The sequence below is a fragment of the Formica exsecta genome, unplaced genomic scaffold (assembly GCF_003651465.1).
Source record: "Formica exsecta isolate Colony F162 unplaced genomic scaffold, ASM365146v1 scaffold21, whole genome shotgun sequence".
NCBI lineage: Eukaryota > Metazoa > Arthropoda > Insecta > Hymenoptera > Formicidae > Formica > Formica exsecta.
This window is the reverse complement of record NW_021849398.1, coordinates 281,820-298,433: the sequence shown is the minus strand read 5'-3', so window position 1 is coordinate 298,433 and position 16,614 is coordinate 281,820. Positions and strand designations below refer to the sequence as shown.

Sequence of the window (16,614 nt, the reverse complement as noted above, 5' to 3'; positions counted from 1 at the left end):
ATATATGTAATTCTAATATATATACAATGTGTTTCCTAATAAGTGGGAAGTATTGCAGTAATGCATTCACGATAGAAAAATAAGAAAAAAAGTTCATATAAACATATGTCCGATATGACCTTGTTTCCAAGTTACAGCCTGTTTTATTTTCTAACAGAGTTAAGATAGTAAACTTGATTATCGGTTTGCTGTTTATCTGTAAGATTCGAAGTATTTGAGGTCTTGCTAATCTATAAACATAAACATGTGTTATTTGTATTGTAGGTGATACGGTTCGTATCTCGTGCTCAGTGAAACTAAAATATTCGTACCGTACGTAGGCGCTGTTAACTAATAGTCTACATTTAAAATAAAAATTATGACATGGTTAAACAATGAAATGGCAGACATGCATCTCATATATGGATTTTCTGATGGTAATGCTGTCAGAATTAGACTTATGCGGAAAAGTTGAAAATATTGGAAAATAAAATAGGCTATAACTCGGAAACAAGGTCATATCGGACATATGTTTATATAAACTTTTTTCCTTATTTTTATATCTTGAATCCACCACTGCAATACTTCCCACTTATTAGAAAACACCCTGTATATCGTGTATTGATGTTATCTCTCAATATTTCGCAATATATGCAGACTGTGTCAGACGCAATGTAATCGTATATGCGGCATCTCAAATTGATTATTCAAATGGTAGTTTTAAGTGATTCAAAAACAAGATATGATTTTCGATACACCTTGTATGTTTCTTCCAATATTGCGTAAGCGCGTGGGATGGCAGATATCGGTAGCGAGGCGTATTAAATAGGGAACACTTTCGATTCGTTTCATATTCTCTAACGATAAAATAATCGCGTTCACGGATGTGATCTTTATTATTTGATTATTTATATGAAAATTATACAGCTCTCCGAATATCTATATGCATATTATATAAAAAATCAATTCTTATTTTTGTCCGCGTCAGTGTAAGTGCTAACGCATTCTTCTATCTATGATGTCATCTTGCAGGATTAGGTCAGGTCAGGGCCACATTAGGTCGACAAACACAAGAGTAAAGACTCAACTGTATTCTGATATTAGCGAAATTCCATTGGTATTATTGCTGGTTATTCACGATTTTAAACGAGATTGCATTTCTATCTATAATTTAAATTAAATGTCATATACCAATTCTGACGATTTTAAACGAGATTGTATTTCTATCTATAATTTAAATTAAATGTCATATACCAATTCTGTTTTTATTGAATCAAACAAAATTAAAATCTCGAATGGTATAATTCAACATAAAAGTAATACAATATTTTTTTAAAGATTATAAAAATTAATTTAAATTTTATTTTTTCTCAACTTTAACATTAATTCTATAATAGTTGTTAAACAAATAAATTAAATCGAATTTTTCTCTTTGCCCTTCCCTTCAATTATGGAAGATTATTGTTGCATCAAGCCCATACGCGAAACAAACGGAAAAATATATAATCAAGGATGTGTAACGGATAACGATCGACTAATATATGTATATTCGCAATAAAAAAATCAGACTATTGAATATGTATCTTGTTGCGGTGTCTCATGAGTCACACGCGTGCGTCTCATCGCAAAAGTTTTCGTGGAATTCGATTCTCTCTTGAAAGACGAACGCGATGAACGCATTACGGATTTCCCATATTCTCCATAGCCTCCGATGATCTAAAGATTTGCTTTGCAATTCAACGACAGCGTGAATGTTTTGTGAGAGTTGTCTCGCGCGCGTGTTCTATTCACATTTAAAATTATACCATAAAAACTCCAACTTGATGCGCCTGTCAAATTGACGCGATAATTCGTCGTCCGCAATAAATTCTCGAGACAGCTTCCAAAGCTACAATCGTAAGATACCTTCCCATGGGAAACAATCAATTGATTTGAATGAAATTAAATTCCTAGCCAGCTAAAATCGATAATAAATTTAAAAAATGTTTAAATCGCTTGTTTATATCTGCTTTCTATTTCTTTTCATTTTCCACTGATAAATGAGTTTTTCAACTTTCACTGTGAAATAAACTGTAACGGTGTCATCACATGAAATAAATTTAGAAATCTTGAAATAAAAAAGAATTCAGTTTTACATATAACAATATTTATCAAAAAATTAAACAATCTAGTCATATTAATGACTCAATATTCTGCAATAACGCGGTTGAAATATAATTTTTTGTTATTAGAAATGTTATTTAAAAAATTTAATGCAGTTTTGAAACATAGTTATGATTTTAATAATTATAAATTTCCTTTTTCTATAGAAGTTTCTGTTATAATTTAATAAACCAAATATTGTATATTAATTTGTATTGTAATTGTAATTGTAGAAACTACATCGTGAGAGAAATATCTTATATAAATTTTACATATTTTTATTAATTTTATAAATGCAAAAAGACGAGATTTTTTACTGTCACATATTTTATTGTTTTATACATATATGTGAAATAATGTAGACATTCGTAATCGCGATATTTCGTATAAAAAAATTTTTGCTTTCCACTTCCAAACTTAAAAGATATTGCTTTTGCGGCTGTTAAAGCGGCGACAAAAATAATAACAGCAATTGCAAAGGATTAACAGCGGTGACCGGGAGAAAGTGCAAGGTATGTATAGCGAAACACCGAAAATTCACGATGCGTTCGATTTCCACGATAAGCGCCACGGTCCACGGTGAGAGAACAGTCTGACCGTCAAATATTATTTTGCAAATGTGTCCTCTCGGCCGCGCGCATACTTTCACATATACATTAATACTACTACTTTCTCTTTCATTGAATTACGCAGATTACTCGAGTATCGCACAAATCAGACTTGTCGAATTCGCGCGCGTAGTCCGTATCCGACGTATCCTAATATAATTCGAATCTGGAGCCGAATTAAAATTGAGATCCGGGTTCGAGCTCTCTCGCGTCAATTATATTTATTACGGAAACAAACCGTAGAAAATTCTTCTCCCTTTTTCTTTATCTTCCTCTCTTTCTCTCTTTATGTCGCTCTCGCTCTCTTTCTCTTGCGACACGAAGGCGCATAAATAATCCGTCGATCTTGACGCATTTCGTCGGACGTTTTTGTAATGTGGGTGTAATATGCATATACAGTGTAAATACTTAAATATTCACGTCCTCATACATATATTAATAACTCCAATCGACGGCCGAATAGCTGCCAAGTAGAAACTTACTTTCGATTTGTCAATCAATAAGTACTTTCACCGATACTCGGCATCTCGCTATACATAATTAAGACGATCACTTAATTAACAGCCGTATATTAATTCGGTTATTGAGATGTATGGAAAAAGATTTTGCTAATATATTGCCGTAAAATAAAAATATGAATAAAATAATATACATAAGAATATACGTATAACTACANNNTGTCTATACGTACATTTCTAAAAACAAAAAGTTCTTTATAAGATTGGGAACATTTCACTACTATATTAATCTGCAGGAATATTTTAATTTTGCACAATTTTTTCAAATTATATTATAAATAGAATTTTAACTAGTCATAATATTAATTGGTCCAATTTTGCAGAAAAATATAAAAATAGAATAATGTAAATTATACAGGGTGTATCCTAAAAAGTGGGAAGTATTGCAATGGGGGATTCAGGACACAAAAATAAGAGAAAAAATTCATATAAACATATGTCCGATATGACCTTGTTTTTAAATTATAGCTTGTTTTATTTTCCAATAGAGTTAAGATAGCATACTTGGATATCGGTTTGCTGGTAGATGGATAGACCGTGCTGGTCCTATTGCCTGGCCAACTCGCTCTCCAGACCTGAATCCACTCGATTATTACTTGTTGGGGCATCTAAAATCCATTGTTTACAAAACACCCATTGACAATGTCGAGAAACTTCGTCAACGTGTTGAAGATAGTTGCCGGGAAATTCAAGCAATACCCGGAATTTATGAAAAAGTCAGACAATCTATGATGAAACGTGTTGAAGCCTGTATTCAAGTTAAAGGTAGTCATTTTGAGCACTTCCTGTAACCGTAATTATATCTTAATTCTGTTGAAAAATAAAACAAGCTATAACTTGAAAACACGGTCATATCAGAAAGAATATCGATTGTAATTTTTCGAAAAATGTGGTTCAATCTTGTGACGCGCGCCTGATTCTCAAATCTCATTACTAATCCGATGGTGACGTAAAATTTAATAACGTGTATTTTTATCTTTAATTTTTATTTAATTTTTAATTTTTATATTTAATTTTAAATTCTAAAATATCTTGAAAAGAAAATGTGTATTTCTTTATTTTATATACATATATCTCCTATAATATTTAATAATATAAAAGATTAGTATAGAAAAAATAAATATAAAAACTTTTGACATTATTAAAAATTAATGGGGTTTATATTCATAGTATTAGACTCTTGAGATAGAATCTCTCTCTAAAGAAAGGTAATTTTGAAAATACTGTATTTAAAACCTTTCTTATGCCGAGCCTTTCAATCTATCCGCTGAAATGTCAGCACAATATACTTGATATTTCGATTACATATAGCGCTTCATCAATCAAATTCAAATAAAGCGATATTTTTATAGTAACTAATAAATGGGCGTCTAATGAAGCTATAGTCTGTTGCTAGTTACGTCACGTCAAGTATTTCGTTCGAATCAATGTTATAGCGAGATCGGTTGTGTTTTTTGCTCAATTTCCCTGTCCAATGACTAGTCTATAATATTATACAAACGTATGTGATGTTTCTGGGTCGCCTGAATTCTAGGCCGTGCATACACCTCCGTAAAAAAAAGAAGTGATCCTATAGCATTCATCGATCTAACTTTCCAAAACATACGTCTGATAGCGGGACGGCTGTTTTTTAAAAGCGTTATCCTTCGATCTCGCGTCCCAACCTCTTGTAGAGATGAAATTCATAGTTAAGCGATCAGATTCACGCGATTAAAATGCAAAGCGCAAAAAAGAAAAAAAATATGCGATTGAACATATTTTCATCTTCTTTACTTCTTTTTTATGGAAATGCCTAAATACTCGATGCACAATTCTTTATTCAGATAATCATATCCCGCTAATAACTATCAGAATTTTGCTTATTTAAGAGGCTATAAAAACGATAATTTAGCATAAAAATAAAAAAATAAAAATTTAAATAAAGGTCAACTTTAATTTTTATCTTGTTTGATTATGAATTCTTACTTTTATATCTTTATTACATATTCTAATTATATTCATAATTCAACAATTGTAATTACATACTTTTTTATATACGATTGCACGATTTTAATGAGATCTTTTTAACGACTATCATTACGTAATGCACATTTAGCATTTCTCGATATATTCTTTAATTACGGCGTCGTAACGTCTCGCCGAAGGAATCTATACGGTTCCTTCACTTTTATGAGATCCACGATCGAGCGCAGACATAAAACGCATCCGTCTGTCTCGAAAAACGACATCGTCGCGGAACGCGAACGAGAGAAATTAAAAGTCGGGCAGCCGTCACTTCCCGGAAACTCGGACGTTCTCCTCTCACGCCGGAGAATTTGACCTCCTATTACTCTCGCCGCCGCGGTATGCATTTTACTTTTGGGAAAGTTTCGGTCGTGGCGCCGGGTGGCCGGAGCTCCTTGCCCGCGTGGGACCGGCGGTTGTGTATTTTTAAGCCCAATCTAGAAAGGAGCAAGGTCGCTAAATAATAAAGTACCTCCTCTCTGATTATGAAATCCGCTGGCTTGCGTGTCGCCGATTATCAGGATTATGATAGCGTTCCCATTGTGGCCAGTCCTAAGACTGGAATAATAAGAGATATTCCTCTTTTTCTCTCCAACTATGGAGATTATTAAAGATGCAAATAAGGATAACGTTGTTTCAACACTTCAATATTAATTAAACCATTCAATATTGAGACTTGGAGTTATAAGAAAGTGTAAATACATATAAAACAAAATTTGTGATTTCTATTTTCAACTAATTTGCCTCACATATTAAAACATGAGAACTTGTGCTAGCTTGTTGAGATTGCTATACGGAAGATGCCTTTTGTGAAAAAATTATTCTGGAATAATTCTATAATTCTTCGTGGATAGTTGAAGAATCTTTATCGAGAGCAATAGAAATATTTCAATTTTAGTTATATTATTGTAATTAAATTATATATTACACATTAGTATATTGATAAAACTCTATCCTGAATTTAATTCGAAAGTTTTATAAATCGTTTAAAAATGTATGATTTTAGAAATATAAATCAATTTATTTTTAAAAAGAAAATACACATATAAATTGTATTAATAAAGTTGGAAAAAAAGTATCATAAACGAATGCGGGTGGGCATATGTCTTAATCGATCCGAGTCTGGGTCCTTCTAGCTTTTCACTCGATAAATGCCAATCGACCTCGTAATTAAGTTAACTTTCGCCAGTTATTTGCATTCCACGATTCGGCGGCGGACCAATCCCGTCGTCGGCCCCGATCCACCCGCAAAACGTAAAACGAGAAAGCAATCAAGGATGGCCGCGTCGGTCCGTCCATCCGGCTCAATTATATCTCCACGAGACATCGACGCTCGCGAGAAATCTCCCCTCTCCCCCTTCCCCCTGAAAATATACTGGACTTATGAAATATCGAACGCATCCGTGACACTATGTCCGATGACGATGCCGAGTTTGCCAGGATTACATAAACCGCGGTTGGAGAGTTCAAAGGTCTGGATTCTTCGGCACCGCGCTCTAGTGCGAATCGAGGCCTAACAATCCCGTCGACCTCGCCAAAAATCTCTTGCATGACTTTCAGAAGATACCTCATCATTTAATTTCACTCTCCATACTTGACAGATGTAATATTCGGCATATGGTAATTATATATCTGATGATTGCTCGTGTCGATGGAACAAATTTAGCTTCTAATCGCGACATTGTCATAGCACAACGGTTCGATAATACCAGAGGTATGAGCATATAAATGAAAATATTGTTTAACAAAAATAAGTATTATACACTTTTCAACTGAATGTACGAAATTGATGCGGTGTAAATTAAAAGTCTCTGCGTATAAGTCTGCCATTTTTAAATGACCGTTACTATGTTAATTAAGAGCAGTTAATCTGCGAGTTGTTTGAATAGATTGATGCCGAAAAAACCAGCTATCATCAATCTCATTTTTATTCGACACTTTCACTGTTACTAATATCTTTTCGTATACATATTCTCACAATGATGATGTAACTGGATCTGATTCTCTAGATCATGATAATAAAGATCGATTTAGTTAGGAATCTCTCTAAGCTTCTCTCTGTATACATGGCATCTTTTATAATACAATTCATTGCGAAATTACTCTAGTTTTATGGAAAAATCTATTAGAAAATTAAGCTGTCAAGAAATTTGTACCATTTCGTTGGATATAATCTTGGAAAAAATTTAAATACACACACATTTTTAATTTATAAATAAAAATTTTAAAAATTGAAATTAAAAAAATGTAAAACATATACCTTTTCTAATTAATAAATATCTCACTTTTGTAATATTTCCACATATTTAACACTTTGTAATATCTATTCGGCAAGCATTTCTCCTGATAATTTTGCAAATAATTAATTACACCAACTGATATATACAATAAAGATGGACTAGCTGAGAACAGAGAATTAACAGGGAATTTTATATAATCTAGACACGTACGTTCGACACGTGTAAGGTAGTAAATATTAATGAGATTATATCATAAAATCTCGAATCCCTTAATTATTCAGGAAGTATCGAGAGAGAGAGAGAGAGAGAGAGAGAGAGAGAGAGACAACACTTCAATATTAATTAAACCATTCAATATTGAGACTTGGAGTTATAAGAAAGTGTAAATACATATAAAACAAAATTTGTGATTTCTATTTTCAACTAATTTGCCTCACATATTAAAACATGAGAACTTGTGCTAGCTTGTTGAGATTGCTATACGGAAGATGCCTTTTGTGAAAAAATTATTCTGGAATAATTCTATAATTCTTCGTGGATAGTTGAAGAATCTTTATCGAGAGCAATAGAAATATTTCAATTTTAGTTATATTATTGTAATTAAATTATATATTACACATTAGTATATTGATAAAACTCTATCCTGAATTTAATTCGAAAGTTTTATAAATCGTTTAAAAATGTATGATTTTAGAAATATAAATCAATTTATTTTTAAAAAGAAAATACACATATAAATTGTATTAATAAAGTTGGAAAAAAAGTATCATAAACGAATGCGGGTGGGCATATGTCTTAATCGATCCGAGTCTGGGTCCTTCTAGCTTTTCACTCGATAAATGCCAATCGACCTCGTAATTAAGTTAACTTTCGCCAGTTATTTGCATTCCACGATTCGGCGGCGGACCAATCCCGTCGTCGGCCCCGATCCACCCGCAAAACGTAAAACGAGAAAGCAATCAAGGATGGCCGCGTCGGTCCGTCCATCCGGCTCAATTATATCTCCACGAGACATCGACGCTCGCGAGAAATCTCCCCTCTCCCCCTTCCCCCTGAAAATATACTGGACTTATGAAATATCGAACGCATCCGTGACACTATGTCCGATGACGATGCCGAGTTTGCCAGGATTACATAAACCGCGGTTGGAGAGTTCAAAGGTCTGGATTCTTCGGCACCGCGCTCTAGTGCGAATCGAGGCCTAACAATCCCGTCGACCTCGCCAAAAATCTCTTGCATGACTTTCAGAAGATACCTCATCATTTAATTTCACTCTCCATACTTGACAGATGTAATATTCGGCATATGGTAATTATATATCTGATGATTGCTCGTGTCGATGGAACAAATTTAGCTTCTAATCGCGACATTGTCATAGCACAACGGTTCGATAATACCAGAGGTATGAGCATATAAATGAAAATATTGTTTAACAAAAATAAGTATTATACACTTTTCAACTGAATGTACGAAATTGATGCGGTGTAAATTAAAAGTCTCTGCGTATAAGTCTGCCATTTTTAAATGACCGTTACTATGTTAATTAAGAGCAGTTAATCTGCGAGTTGTTTGAATAGATTGATGCCGAAAAAACCAGCTATCATCAATCTCATTTTTATTCGACACTTTCACTGTTACTAATATCTTTTCGTATACATATTCTCACAATGATGATGTAACTGGATCTGATTCTCTAGATCATGATAATAAAGATCGATTTAGTTAGGAATCTCTCTAAGCTTCTCTCTGTATACATGGCATCTTTTATAATACAATTCATTGCGAAATTACTCTAGTTTTATGGAAAAATCTATTAGAAAATTAAGCTGTCAAGAAATTTGTACCATTTCGTTGGATATAATCTTGGAAAAAATTTAAATACACACACATTTTTAATTTATAAATAAAAATTTTAAAAATTGAAATTAAAAAAATGTAAAACATATACCTTTTCTAATTAATAAATATCTCACTTTTGTAATATTTCCACATATTTAACACTTTGTAATATCTATTCGGCAAGCATTTCTCCTGATAATTTTGCAAATAATTAATTACACCAACTGATATATACAATAAAGATGGACTAGCTGAGAACAGAGAATTAACAGGGAATTTTATATAATCTAGACACGTACGTTCGACACGTGTAAGGTAGTAAATATTAATGAGATTATATCATAAAATCTCGAATCCCTTAATTATTCAGGAAGTATCGAGAGAGAGAGAGAGAGAGAGAGAGAGAGAGAGAGAGAGAGAAACGTACGCAATAAATAATTCTCAACACATGGGATGGGAAGGAAGAAGATCCAGAATATTTCCAGATGTATCCTTCCCTTTCGAATGGCTAAACTGTAACTGATTTGGCCTTAGAATCGTCATCGAAGGAGATTTAAATATGAATATCTGTTTGCGCGAGCGTTTTCGCCACAACTTGTATTTTCACGCATTAACATTTTGCGTATCCCCGTGACATGGATTCTATTCATGATCCGAAGACATTGCGCCATTCCGAGTGAAATGGGGGTCCATCGGCCAAAGGTGATGCGTAGATCATGGTAGAACGACCCATATGTCGTAAAATAAACACGTGAATATTTAAACGAAAATGTTTTCATCTTGTCACTTCTCTTGCAAGAGAAATCGGTAATTACATTTATTATCGAAATCAAATCGCCATTGACCCCTTTTGGACCGCACACGCCATTTGACACGCTCGAAACTTGCGTATTTTATTAATCTTTCATAATGACACTCGTTATTAATGATGCTGTAAGTATCACTTATACATATATCTCGAGATTTATTAAAAACTTCCTAATTATTGCGTTATAAAAAATTACATAAGAAACAAGCATTCCGAAAAAAAATTAAATCTTCTATAATAGAATCCAATTTATCCGCATATGTATGCGCGTGTGTGTGTATAATATAACAATCAAGTAGCAAATACTAATGAGATTCTAAAACATCTCGAGTTTCTTAATTATTCGAGAGCACCGAGAGAGATACGTACGCGATAAATAATAAATTTACAGAGTTATATTAATTAATACATCTAACAAAAGTATTACAATGTTCCGAGATATTTCGAGATTTTATTACAAAAATCATAATTTTGTTGGTCCAGTTTGTATGACATATAACTCTGTGCCGACAAAATAAAGGTAAATAAAACTATATATCCACGGCGGCTAAAAAAAATATCAAGAACACAAAGAGAGATTAAAGTTGTTATAAATTATACTTATTGCTATCTCAAAACAGATCTGTTCGGAAGCAACCCGGCTAATCGTGCCAACAAAGACGTTTCCTCTCGGGATGAGAGATATAAAGATGATTCGTATAATGTAGCCAGATGTAAGCTGACGTAAGAATGGCGCCTTGAGATTGACTAAAATATGCGTCAGGTAACAGCTGACTAATTGCGCGCGTCATACGCGAAGTGGCGAAATCAAAGTGTGGGTTTCAACGAAGGGCATCCGAGGGTCTCGCGGGAGTACCGGCTCGTTTTCGTTTATCGTTTCCCACGGGTGATAATGTACGATTAATTACTCTGGAGAGAAGGAAATTACATCGGCCTTGAAGAGCCACTGACCGCGCGAGCAACGACTTAGGATTAATTATTAATTTACGAAGAGTAAGTAAATGTGTCTGTATGGTATTTTAGCTGGTCGAAGTCCATCATCTGGACGTCCTCCGATTACTCAACATCGACTTTTTGACGATTTCCGGTAACGCCTGCTTGGATTGCAAAACGTTGATATAACGGCCAAATTCGTATTTCATAAACCGGTGCCTTTCTCCCTATGCGGAAGAAGACTCATCATGACTATGCAACATGTCTACGCTAGAATGCAAATTTTATGACATATAAAATATTAACGACATATATATATCATTATTACCATAACACAAACGAGATACACATTCGATCGTGATGGACTCGAAAAGGTTGAACAAAAAGATTGAAATTTTTGAGAGAAAAAATATCGTCTTATTGAAATAACGTGTATCATATAAAGCCATTCGATCATTATTATATGACACGTCATATATCTGTTATGCGGATCAATTTGTATTAGCCGGAATTGAGCGGCACGCGGTACGTTTTTTGTAAGATATTAAATTTACGCATTATTAAAAGATACAAGTGATAAATATATTAATAAATATATATAAAAGTATGCACAGAGAATATTTTTCACTTTGTATACTTTATTTTTTAAATCTACGATCCAGACCCTGATATGAACAGTTATAAATCTTGTGACATGAAAAAAAGCGATATTCATCAACAATCTTTAAATAACTATTAATTTTACCAGATGAGAAAAGTAAATAATAAATAGTCATGATATTTTAATTGATATTTTAATCAAGATTATCATCATTATTTTACGGACATAGAAAATTATCAATTTTATTCAATTATGAGGATTGAAAATTAACATTGCAAAATCTTCGACGAACATGTGGATTGCTCTTTTATTTGTACTTAGTTGTTGGTTTGCTTTGATACGACTTAAATCGCATAATTACGTCATAACACGTTCGCAGTGTATTTAATTAAATCTATGATTGCCACATGTCGTTTCCAGATTGTAGTTTAATTACCTTCACAAGGTCATGTCATCGTGCCGTGATCTTTTTTACGATCTTATTTTAAAATTCACCGAAAAATTACCGCTATATTTTTTTAATTCGTCATTCTTTTTTATTGGAAAATTAACGCGCGGCTCGCAAGATCCGGTGTAATTTATAAATCAATATTGTTGCTATGATCGTTTAAAAGTTACAGATGAGAATCCAGTTTTTTACAAGATAACATTTTACAAGATTTTTATTTATAGAATCCGATAAATTATTTTAGGTCATAAAGTATATGCAATCTTCTTTGAACTTGGAGTCGATTCTTTATCAAAAATTTTCAGACCTAATTACAAATGGAGCATCAAAAAATAAAAAAATTTTAACCAAATTAATGAAATTTCTAAATTATCGTTAATCTCCAAAAATCTCGAAATTTTTTTTAAGTCTGTATCGTCCATCTCACGTACAGTTGCATGGACCCACAAAATATTTTAAATTCGAAAAACATTGGAAACTAAAGACGACTGTATTGATATTTCGGCCAGATTTCGCGAAATGTTGTGTATGCATTTTACGAATTTCTGTAAAGAAAAAGATGCGAGAGACATACGTAGATCAAGATAAATAGCACTTTCCAAACAGGAATAGATTGCTATCGTGAATATTTTAGATATAGGTATCGGAGCGATTTTTCGTTATTTGGCGACGAACAGCACATTTACGCGCACGAAGGAGAATCTTTACGAATCGATCTAATCGGAGATTACCTAATCCTGCCTGCGTATTCAAGAACAATCGACCCACAGACGCGTAATAAAAAAAAAATGGTAAATTACAATATGACGGAGATGATGCAAAAAAATTAGCAGTACAAATGATTCAAGTTCCCCGGACCGGATTCAAGGCCTCAAACGAGGATGTTATTAGCCACCCCGCGTTTATTTCGTTTAGTTGATGCATGTATTGGTCAGCTTAAAGTTTATTTATAAATTAGAGAACCTATATATATCACATGAGGATATAATCGTTTGCGAACAGGTTTTAGGTTTTAGACATTAGTATATTTTTTGGAGATTAGTATCTTGAAATAATTTAGGCGGACGGAAGCATAAAAGGCATGGAGAGGAGAAAGGAAAAAGGGGACGGACCCTTGAAATGGGTTTTGTGTATCTATGAAAGAGCCTTTTTGATACTCTCTCATAAATCTGGCGCGTTCTTTTTGCATCCATATTAAATTATTCTTGCCGCGAGAGAAGAAAGAACAGACAAGCGATAAATAAACAATTCCTTCCATCGTAAATAACAAATCGGCAAATAAATCGCAAGGTTTGAAAAACGCAAATATTTATCGATATTTTATTCAGTTCAGTTGTTTATCGAATTATCTATGAACTTTAATTGAAAGAGCTTTTCAGCAACTTGGCCACAGCCTAATTAACAGCTACGTTCTTAAAATTTTCGTTAGGATAATTTATAAAAATTAGCAAGTCCAAAAAAGTTTCAAGTTTTTTTCTTTTCTTTTTATTTTTCAGATTTTACACGTAAAAGAAACAGCATTGGTTTTTTTTTAAGATATTTTTGCCCCGCCGCTCACGTATATAGCGGCTATTAATTTTTATTGATGAAACACATTAATCTCGGTGTAACTTTTTATGGCCAAGTATACGATTATTGCACGCAATATAGTCGACAAAATATTATTGGTTAATTGAAGAATTACCGCGCGTGTAAGCATATATTTAATTGTAGTTTATCTCTTTTACACGAAGGGTCTCTCGTCTTCCGTCTTCGGCAAATACCGCGTAAGCGATCGGAGAAAGGAAGCGACGGATACTTAGCATTATACATCTTTAATGTTTTACATTCCGACATTAATTTTGAGGGCCCACGGATCAAATACTGCGCGGGCGGGCAATTTTTCGTCGCTGTAATCTTGCGATATTAAACAAGCTTCCAGAAATAAAGGCCTGAGCTTTATAGATCTTGAATTATATTTCATGAATTATGGATTCTGATTATACATTGAAATACAAATCAAATTTTTCAAGTTAATATTCATTCCACTTTTATAATTTGATCCATCTTTTTGAAAAAATAAAATCGATATTTATAGACTACAAATACTTATAAATTTCAGATCCTTTGCTACGTATGTCATAATTGGCGAGCTTTTCTTATTTTTTGATATTTAATAATCATCGACAAAAAATATGAAGATTAAATTAAAGTTTTTGTTGAGCTAAATTTGATTTGACATCGATTGATAAACCACTTTCAGTTGTTAGAGAAAAAAAAAATTATGAGATTTATTTATCTAACATATGAAAATCCTTTATTCAATAAATATCGATAGCTTTCAAACATTCGCATCTTGCTTCGACAACGCAAGAAATGAGAATTACTCTGTGAGAAGATAGAAGCGTCTTTGTAAATCAATTAAAAAACATATTGACATAATCGCTGCAGATCACAGATTTCCCGCAGATTTGAGCACAGTTTAATATCGGCATAATTTAAATTTTGATGTTACAAACACATGAGAATGATCTTCATTTCACTCGCAGAAATTAAAATCGCAACAGTTGACGCAAAATATATATATATATATGTATACATATTTCTCGGCATCTACACAGCATCCAATGTCGAACTTGTCGAAACGTTACCGATTACGGATTCGAGTACCACAATGATTGTGCAACTTGATACGCGACAAGTGTGACGCGCAAATATGAGTACTTGCATTCATGCGCGCGCGCGCGCTCGTTAAATAAACCAAGTGCGTGTACTTACTTAATATGTATCCTCCCGCGTGGAGTGTGTAACGCGCGTGTCGCTTAAAAGAAAGTCAATATAACTGGCGCTGGTTTCATATCCCTTCTTCTCTTATATTCTCATCCTCCGGTGATCTGGCCAGTACCCCCCTACCATTTTGATGCGCGGATCGCCACTGTCCTTCGGTATCCTATGCTGGGCAACATATTACATTGACTCCTCCATCACCCATCCTTGCCAATTTTATTCCTCTGACACTCTCATCTGAACACGCATCGAAGTTACCCACGTATCCCGAATGCATATTTTTCTACGGGATGTCCATTTCACGAAATATTTTGTATATATATGCTAAAAATAAAAAATATATATATTAATCTTTTCTCTATTTTAAAAAATTTGTATTACTAAACCTAATAATTCTAAGCGTGAAACTTAAGAGAGAGAGAGAGAGAGAGAGAGAAAGAGTTGTTCTGTTAAAGTAAAGAGTCCACTTGTAACTAATCAAAAGACGCGCTCGTTATCTATGCGAATTTCTGAAGCATACTTCATCAAGAAACACTTTCTTTTTTCATCAATCAGCAAGATCAAAATTATTCCTACGTCGACATTCTTGTGGAAAGAAAGATCGTTTCACCTCTCGGCGACGGATATCACCGCGTGCGCCAAACGCGGCGCCTCCTACTTTTATGTCCTATGTTCGCTCGCATTTGGCTGTTTCCCAAAAATGCACTTTTGTAAATTATCGCAAAATGTTTTGTGCGAATCGTTGCTTCTTTCTCTCTTTTCGCCGTCAGCGTAGCGTGGTGACACATTGTATTGCGAATAAGAAATAATTTCAGAAGCAATATATAATAATAATATATAATAACTGTCTATATACGATAAATAATGCAATTTCAATAATAATCGGAAAAAAAATAAAAAAGTAATCATGTGACATTGACTCACGTATATATATATGCTGTTTGAAAATGATGACTAACAATAAATTAACTGATTCATGTGTTAATTTCTCTACGATAATTCCGAAAGTGATGTCAATGAACATTACATTTGACGTTTTATATATACATAATTAAATTATATGCGCAAATTACAAAACTTTGCGCGATATTAAAATCTAACTTTATTCATTCAACTTGAATCAAGAGGATGGATACTAAATTAGTCAAAGCATTTAAGCAAATAAAAGAAAGTAAAAAAGTTTACTTAATTAATTCCGCGTGTCTAGGATTACTTTATATCTATGCGAGAGAGATGTCAGATAAATTTCGACTCGTCTATCGATTTCAAATGGAAACATTTCTCGAAAAATTTTCAAATTATTAAATCGATAAGGAATATCAATCATGATAATATTCATTATCCTCATGAAAATCACGATTTCGCAACGTGTATCGTCATAAATACCACACGTTAGGAGCCCCCGAAAAAGACGACGACTGGCGAGCAAGGAGGGGAGATGGGATGACCATGACAGGATGATCTGGGTATCCCGGAATGAGTCGATACCCGTTGTGAGAAGAATAAAACTCCAAATCTAAATATATGTACACGTGGGCGGACGAAAATTCTCTCTAAATATTATATACAATGCTTGTAGAATGCTTGCAGAAATATCTTTAAAATATAATGTGAAAGATTAACACATATTAGATTAATATATAACATTCATTAAACAAATTAAACATTTAATATTTTAAATATTAAATATCTAAATTTTCAATATTTTATTATTTATATAAAATAATT

The 16,614-nt window shown here is 33.2% G+C and overlaps 1 protein-coding gene across 1 annotated transcript in view; it reads right to left on the bottom strand.

Annotated features, from left to right (window-relative positions):
- Window positions 1-14,946, bottom strand: part of LOC115234904 — a 21,977-nt gene extending 7,031 nt beyond the window's left edge. Inside the window, exon 1 of the mRNA XM_029806295.1 lies at window positions 14,878-14,946. The gene's annotated coding sequence lies outside the window, so the exon portion shown is untranslated. The remainder of the gene's footprint in view (window positions 1-14,877) is intronic.
- Window positions 14,947-16,614: the final 1,668 nt, after the last annotated feature.